This window comes from Phacochoerus africanus, chromosome 7 (assembly GCF_016906955.1).
Source record: "Phacochoerus africanus isolate WHEZ1 chromosome 7, ROS_Pafr_v1, whole genome shotgun sequence".
In the NCBI taxonomy this organism is placed as follows: Eukaryota; Metazoa; Chordata; class Mammalia; order Artiodactyla; family Suidae; genus Phacochoerus; species Phacochoerus africanus.
In genome coordinates, this window is record NC_062550.1 from 70,523,091 (window position 1) to 70,530,928 (window position 7,838).

The 7,838-nt window shown below is 51.4% G+C and overlaps 1 long non-coding RNA gene across 1 annotated transcript; it reads left to right on the top strand.

Moving 5' to 3' along the window:
- Positions 1–1,289: 1,289 nt before the first annotated feature.
- On the top strand, positions 1,290–5,721 carry LOC125131350 (uncharacterized). The gene is made up of 3 exons (XR_007135901.1): positions 1,290–1,641; positions 2,736–3,080; positions 5,217–5,721. It is a non-coding gene; the product is annotated as an uncharacterized LOC125131350 (long non-coding RNA).
- Positions 5,722–7,838: the final 2,117 nt, after the last annotated feature.

Consider the following 7,838-nt stretch of genomic DNA (forward strand, 5'->3'; position numbering starts at 1 on the left):
AGTAAGGGATGATCTTCACACACATGCCCCACTCCGCCCCCACCTCGGCGCACCGTTCCTCCACGAAGGTAAGGGGGCTGCCCACGCGGATCCCCTTCGTGACTACAGGTACCCAGAGCCTGCGGGCTAATCCAGTTGTGAAGCCAGCAGGGTCAGAGTGAAGCCAGGGAACACAGCTTCCCTTCTTGGGACACAAACCCCAGCGGGGCTCTGGGGCTCCGAGCCAACTCGAGAGTAGAGAAAGGGCAGCTACTGGGCTGCTGGAGGCGGGCGGGAAGAGCGCAATCTGCGGAGCTAGATCTACCTCCTGGAAACTGCTGCCGGACGAGTGGCTGCAGACCCCCTTTCCCGCCGCAGCGCGCGGCGCGCCGCCTCCACCGCCCGCGCGGGCTTGGCTGCGGCAGGCGCGGGCGCTGTCCCTGGTTCTGAAGGTGGCCGCGGCCCCAGCTGCCTCCCCGGAGTAAGCGCCCCCGAGGCGGCTCGCAGACCTGGACTGCAGACCTCTCTCTAGCCCGGATCTGGGCAGAAGGGTCTGTTGGTGGTGCCCAAGTCCCACCCTCGGCACGATCAGGCCCCCGCGAGCTCTCCGCGGTGCGGCGAGGACCGAGAGCTCGGGGACTGACTCGAGCTTGAAGGGTAAAACCAGGGCAGCGGCCGGAGACGGTCAAGGCACTGCAGGGAGCAGACCTGGCCCCTGGATCACCATCCCAGCCCGGCACAAACCGGCACTCTGGAGCCCCAACGAAGCCCAGAGGAAAGGGCAGGGGAGCGCGGCTGTCCGGGGTTTGGGACTTGGGGGTGGGGGTTGGGGAGCGAGCAGCGGGCGACAGGAGAGGGAGCTGGGGTAAGAGCGACTCTTTTGCATTTTCAAGAGGGAGGGGGCCTGAGACAGGCACCGTCTTCCCCCCACCCACCCAACACACACACACAGACACACACACACACACACACACACACACACGCACACACGCACACGGCCGGCAGAAGCAAGCGGGATGGAGCTGGGAAAGTTTGGCACCGGGTGCCGAGCGGCGGCGGCGGCGGCGGCGCAGCGCCGGGGTCCGACGGGCTGCGGGGTCGCGGAGCCCGGCCTCTCGCCTCCTTACCTCGGTGTTCTCGGCAGCGTTCTCCGCCATTTTCCTCCTTAGGAGCAGGCAGCGGGAGGAGTGTTTCATGCCCATAAGAGCCAGCAAGGGTTTGGTGATACAGAGATAGTAGAAAAGAGAGAGCTGGTGTAGCTTTAAAAGAGAGAAAGCGAGAACGGGAGGAAAAAAAAAAAAAAGCCCAACCCAGCCCCTCTGCTGGAGCGTCAGCCGGTACCATCAACCTCGGTAGAGTCTTTCCTGCCGTCTCCACTTTGTTTTATTTTCCTCCTTTCTCATCTGCTTCGGATCCCTTCCACCAGTTTCGAGTTGCTCTCGTGCCCGCGACCCCCTCCCCGCCCCTCTCCGCCCGCGCTGCGGGCCAGGCACGAGGGAGGCAGCCCCGAAGGCTCCGCGGCGGCGGCGGCGGCGGCGGCGGCTCCTCGCCGGCTGCTCGCAAAGTCCGGCGGGCCGAGACAGCCGGCAACTCCTCTCAACTTCTGCCGATCCGCGGGCGAAGCAACACGCTTCCTGCGCGTCCCTCCCGGGGGCTGAGCCGGTGAGTGGGGGCGGGGAGGAGGTTGGGCCGAGCGGGCGGCGGCTGGGCGCAGACCGAGGGCCCCCGCGCCCCGGGCCGCCCCCTCGCCCGGGCTTGGTGCGGGGCGGGGGGGGGGGGGTCTCGGCCGCCTCCACCCCCGAGCGCCCTAGACAACTTGCGGGGGGCGAGGGCTGCGCGGACGCGGCCGGGCCACGCGGGAGGCTCGGAGAAGGCAGGCACCGGAGCTCTAGAAGGTCCTCAGACCCAGTGTGCGTCCTCCCACTGAGGACAGACTCTGGGCCAGGCTGGGCCACAGTTACCTCGCCCCCACCCCGCCCCGCCCCCACCTCTCTGGCCCAGCTTCCAATTCCTGGATCCTTCCTCCGCGGCGGCGTTTGGGGTTTGGAAAGCCAAGGGGTGGATGTCTGGATGAGGGAGGGTCCTTAACTCCTTCAACTCTAGGGCTAAGTGTGGCATCATTATCTCTCCTCTCTCCCACTCTCCCGATCAAGGGCTTGGAGCGCCAAGCCCATCCCAGGCTGAGAGGGTGGGGCGAAGGTTCAGCCAGAGGTGACTTGGGAAAGGGGAGGGGAGGAGAAAGTCAGAGGGTGAGCCTGCGCCGGGCTCCCCCTGACCATGTCTTCCCTGGCAGCCCCCTGCCCACACATCTCTCTCTATTCCCTCCTCACCCCTCCCCCAGCATCACCAGATTTTGAAGTCCCTTTTATGGGAGAGAAGGAGGATGTCACGTACCCATTAGGATTCTCTTGATCCTTTTTTAAGGGAGTTTGGGCGGCAGCAGGGGGTGTGAATTTTTATACAATGCATTCCTATCTTCACTTTGAGAGCTTCTCTTTCTGTCTTACTGGCCATCTGTCAGGCGAGTGGGAAATAAAACAGGGTTGTGGGGGGAGCCCGCTGTGTTTCCCATTACAATAGGCCGCTCAGGCCAACTCCTTCAAAGACAGCTGCACTAGCAAGCTTTCAGTTCACAGGCAAGGGCAGAGACCCTGCAGGGTGCTCCTTGAGCGCAGTCTCCCCTCATCCCTGTGCTTACATAGGGGGGATCAGTCCTGCGCGCATGCCCTATTTTTTTTTAACGTCACCTTTGACAGCTAGGAGGTGTGAGCCTGACTGTCCTCACCTAACCCCAGAGTCCATTGAAGAAATGGGCCAGGATCTAAAGATGCTTCCATCACCTGGTCCGAGGGCAAAGAGAAGATTCGCTGCAATAACTGGAGGAGGTAGAGGAGAGGATGGAGGGCAGACAAGAGGCTTGAGGTAATGGGTGAGCGTGTGTGTAAAGAGTACATTTAAATGAATGACCTTAACCTCCTTAACCTTTTCCTTTCTCGGACCATAGACCTAGATCGGTGTGGCTGGTGAGTGAGCAGTCTTTGGCAACACCTGGTCATTCTCCTTCCCTTTCACATCCTGCCAATGTGTGAAGTCCATAGGAGGTAAATGAACTGGATCTAAGGAATGACTTTTACCCTCTTGAACCCCATTTTCTCTGAGCATCTTTCTCAGAGATGAAAGATCCTGAGACAGCTGATCTCCTGCCAAAGAGGCTCGGTACAGTCAACGAAAATCAGAAAGGGTCTTTACAGTTCTTTAGTCCTATCCTCTTGTTTTACGGAGAAGGACCCTATGATCGGAGTGAGGATGTGTGTCTGTGATTCTTCAGGTGGCTGACGGGCATCTGAGAGCAGCGCCCCAGCCCCCTTGGCTTTCAGCCCGGTGCTCTTCTCCCCCCCACCCCGCTGCTGCCTGTGCAGCATCCATTCTGTGACTAACCGGGGAGGAGGGAAGCTCAGACAAGTTCCCACCGAAATAGGCTGCTGCCTGTGCGTGATTATGTTGCTATGAGAACCTCAGTGGGTGTGTTTCCTCTGTTCTCTGTTGAAATCTTTTGCTTGGCTTGGCTTCTCCCCAAGCACGGCTCCCCTTGAAACGGTGGGTGGGGAGGCTGAGATGGAGAGCTGTATTCTCATGGCAAAGGGTTTTCTATTCCAGCCCATCCTGGGGCTATGCCCCAGTTGCCTAGGCCACCAAGGTGGTTCCATAGTGGCTGGAAGACATGGCTGGGCTGTCTTGAAAGTAGATACTCTGTCCTCTGTGGAGCCATCTTGGAGCGCAGAGGAGTGGCCCCTTCTACGCTGCCACCTCATTTCAAATGCACATGCAAAATAATTGTTACTTTCAGAGACTAAGTTTTGGGGTAATTTGCTACACAGCAAAAAATTGCCCAAACACTCATCTCCCAGAGTCATGAAAATGCAGGATGCATTAAAAAGTGCCTAGCACATAGTAGGCCTTTTGTGGTACCATTTTCTCACCATCCCTGCTGTTCACAGGAATTCATTCTTTCTCCATCTCTTTTGTGTAAGTATGTCAGCATAGTCTTTTCCAGGGTTTAATTAGTCTTTCCACAAAGAACTTACTGGGAGCACTTATGTATCTAGCTCATGAATAGGCACTGGGCTTACCAAGAGGCAACAAAAGATCCTGAAATGACCACTGAGCAGGTCTTAGTCACCATGGATGCTTTGAAATATGTAGATCTTTTGTGGAAGAGCTTCAGAAAGGACTCTGGTGGGAGGCAGGAAGGCATCTGAGATGACAAGAGGTATAGGGACTGATGCGACTTAAAGTGATCTGGACAATAAGACCTACAGGGTAAAGAGGTCCCGAGGACACATTTGGCTTATGTCATTTTTCTTACACTAGATCTTCAGTGCAACAAAATGTAGTGACTAGAACATGTAAAATGCTTAGAACAATGCCTGGCTCGTGGTAAGAGCATGGACTTTGTGTTAACATTCCCTTGGCCCTGTCTGAGGCTGGGAGTGAAACTGGGTAGAGCCCTTTTTACATGGAGACTCTCCTAGACACATGGCGTGTCCTCATGAAGTCTTTCAACAACTCCTTGGGGCCGATACTGTTACTCTCCCCATGTCATTCACAGTTGACACAAAAACACAAGAGAGCTGCCCAAGTGGTTGAGTCAGCATGTAAATCTGGGATCAAGAAGTTAACCAGGTTCCAAGGACCTTGTTGAGAATCATCTAGGGAGTTCCTGAAATACCAGTGCTTTGGTTCCACCCCCAGAGCGTATGATGTATAATTTAGTGAGGCCTAGGCATCCGGATTTTTTTTTTTTTTTCAAGTCCCTGGATGATGCCAACGGTCAGTCATGGTCGAGGGTAATGGGGTATTTGGAGGAGATGAAAAGACCCGCAGAGAAAGGTCCCTACGTTACAGGGAAGGCTCCCCCAAACCACAAGAACCCCCATGTTATAGAAAGGCCCAGCACAGAGGTTCTCAAGAGCCAGGCAGTTCTTGAGTGAAGTCATGCTGTTGGTTGAGCGGCTTGCAGAGATTGGAACGAGGCTCAGGGAGGACGATCATTGGGAAAGTTTTCCAGCTTCATGAGATGCCACAGAGAAACTGAGTTTCCTGTCACTAGAAGGGTTCAGCTGCACTGGTTATTTGGCATGGCTGTTGCAGCAGACCCGCAAACCCTGGAAGGTTGAGCAAGGCCTCTGAAGTCTCACCCCCTTACTGAAACCCCTTAACTGTCTGTCTCCTTGCAGCCCTCCAGGGTGGTGGCCCAGCTTCAGGAGCAACCAGCACGAGACCCAGTGCCCTGATCAGGGTGCAGTGGCTCTGACCTGCAGACCATACTGTCTGGGAAAGCCCAGAGCCTAGCTTGTTCAAATGTGGTTGCTGCACTAAAAGGAGACACCTGAGACATACCATGTGGCTTCCCCCTCCTCCTCCTGGGGGAACCTCACACATGGCCAGGCTCACATATAGACAAACCACGCTGCAGTGAATCCGTGGCTTCTCAGGAATCAGGCCACAGCCGTTACCCATCACCTCCTCTCGGCAGCTAACCCAGCAGCGTTCTTCAAGGCTTCGGGGCCAGACAGGAGCCAAGCCAAGGCTGCAGCAGCCAGGTAGCTGACTGAGCCTCCAGACAACCCCACACCTGGGAGGTTCTCCTGCCCCAAAACCTTTACAGTCCTCATTCTCCCGAACCCAAGGCCGAATTATTATACTGTATTCCAACAAATTGCCAGAGTGCCGCCAACGCCTGCAGAGTAATTTGAGTTTCTTCCTTTTTTTTTTTTTTTGCCATTAAAACCAGAATGTTTTTTCTTCCTTGTTCTGATAATGTCTGATTAAATCAATCCATTGTGGTTTTGTGCTGGATATGATACTGGTTTTTTTTAATTTATTCTTGTCTTATACTAGGGAGACATTTTCTCAGTAGTTCTGCATTCATAGCTTAATCCTTGGTGTTTTATGCCACTAAAAAAAATGGAATACTAGACTATTGTTACCAACCTTTCTCTAAGAATGAGAAGGACTTAAAAGAAATCCAGACATTGTTTCAATGGCCTAAGATGGAACCCAAACTTCTTTGGAGAAGGGAGAAGAAGATATGGTAGCAGAGCCTTTAAAGATACTAAAATATTCTTTCTACAATGCTCTCAAAACAGAAATCAGCCTTTTTTTTCTTCGTGGAAGTTGGGAGTTTTATCCCCCTTTTCTCCGTTTCAAATCTTTCATAAAGCCTCACTTATTTTCTGGACAATCTCTCCTGAGTCCCTCAAAGCCAGGTAGAAATCAATTCAGTCTGTCTGGTGCAATAACTCAACTTTTTCTTCCATTAGCCCTTATGTAGCAACTACTGTAAGCAAAGCCCTGTGCTAGGCATGCTGGACTAAAAGATGGAAAGACATGGAGAAAACCATAATTTGGAAAGATACATGCACGTGTTCATTTCAGCACTGTTTACAATAGCCGAGACATGGAAGCAACCTAAATGTCCATTGACAGACAAATGGATAAAGCTGTGGTACATATATATGATGGAATATTACTCCACCATAAAAAAGAATGAAGTAATGCCATTTGCAGCAACATAGATGGACCTAGAGATTATTATACTGAGTGAAGTTAAACCAGACAGAGACACATATCATATGATATCACATATGTGGAATATAATAAAAAATGATACAAAAGAACTTATTTGCAAAACAGGTACGGACTCACAGAATTTGAAATAATCTTATGGTTACCAAAGGGGATAGGTGGGGGGAGGGATGGAATGGGGGCTTGGGATTGGCATAGGCACACTAAGGTATATGGAATGACTGGCCCACAAGGACCTGCTGTATAGCACAGGGAGCTCTACTCAGTATTCTGTAATAATCTATTATATGGGAAAAGAATCTGAAAGAGAATAGATGTGTGTATATGTATAACTGAATCACCTTGTGATACAGCAGAAATCATCACAACCTTGTAAATCAACTATACTTGAGTAAAACTTTTAAAATGAAAAAAAAAAATAATAAAAGATGGAAAGACACAGCCCTGCCCTGATGAGACATCTTCCAGGAGGAACTGGTTATATCAGAGGTCATATGGATTGGCTCTTATAGGTTGAATATAGCTATAATCAATGGCTTATAGTCAGTTAGGCCCTGAAGTATCTATTGATATGAACAAGGAGACCCTGGAGGTTTTAGGGTTTGGACCAGAAGCATAGTAGCCTCCATTCAAGTCAGGCAGGGGACACATTCTTTGTTAAGATACTAAAGTTCTTATGTGCCTCCAAAACATTTACTGATGGGAAGTTTTGCAGCCTTGTCTCCCCCCACACACACCCCACACACACCCCCACCAAAGCATTATGTACTGATGTCACTTAGGACCTAACACACTGTGATCTGCCCTCATGCAGGGCTGATATCTGGAGTTTCAGGGGTGGCTCTGCCTGAAGGTGCACAGTGAATGGAGGTGGCTGAAGAAAACTGTGATTCCATCTGTTTCTTTTTCTGCACCATTTAACCACCCTGATACTGTTCTTCTCTTTCCAAAGGTTTTTGTTGTTGTTGTTGTTGTTGTTGTTTTCTTTCTTTTTTTTTTTCAACATGGACTTCACTAAATTTTGAAAAAATTAGAACATTACTCCTCTGAGGTAATTTTTTTAGCTTTTCTTTTAACTTTTCTTTCTTTTTTAAAGTTTTATTGAAGTAGAGTTGATTTATAAAGTTGTGATAATTTCTCCTGTACAACAAAGCAGTTCAGTTATACATATACACATGCCCATTCTTTTTCAAATTCTTTTCCCACATAAATTATCACGGAATATTGGGTAGAGCTCCCTGTGCTCCACAGCAGGTCCCCATTAGCCAGTC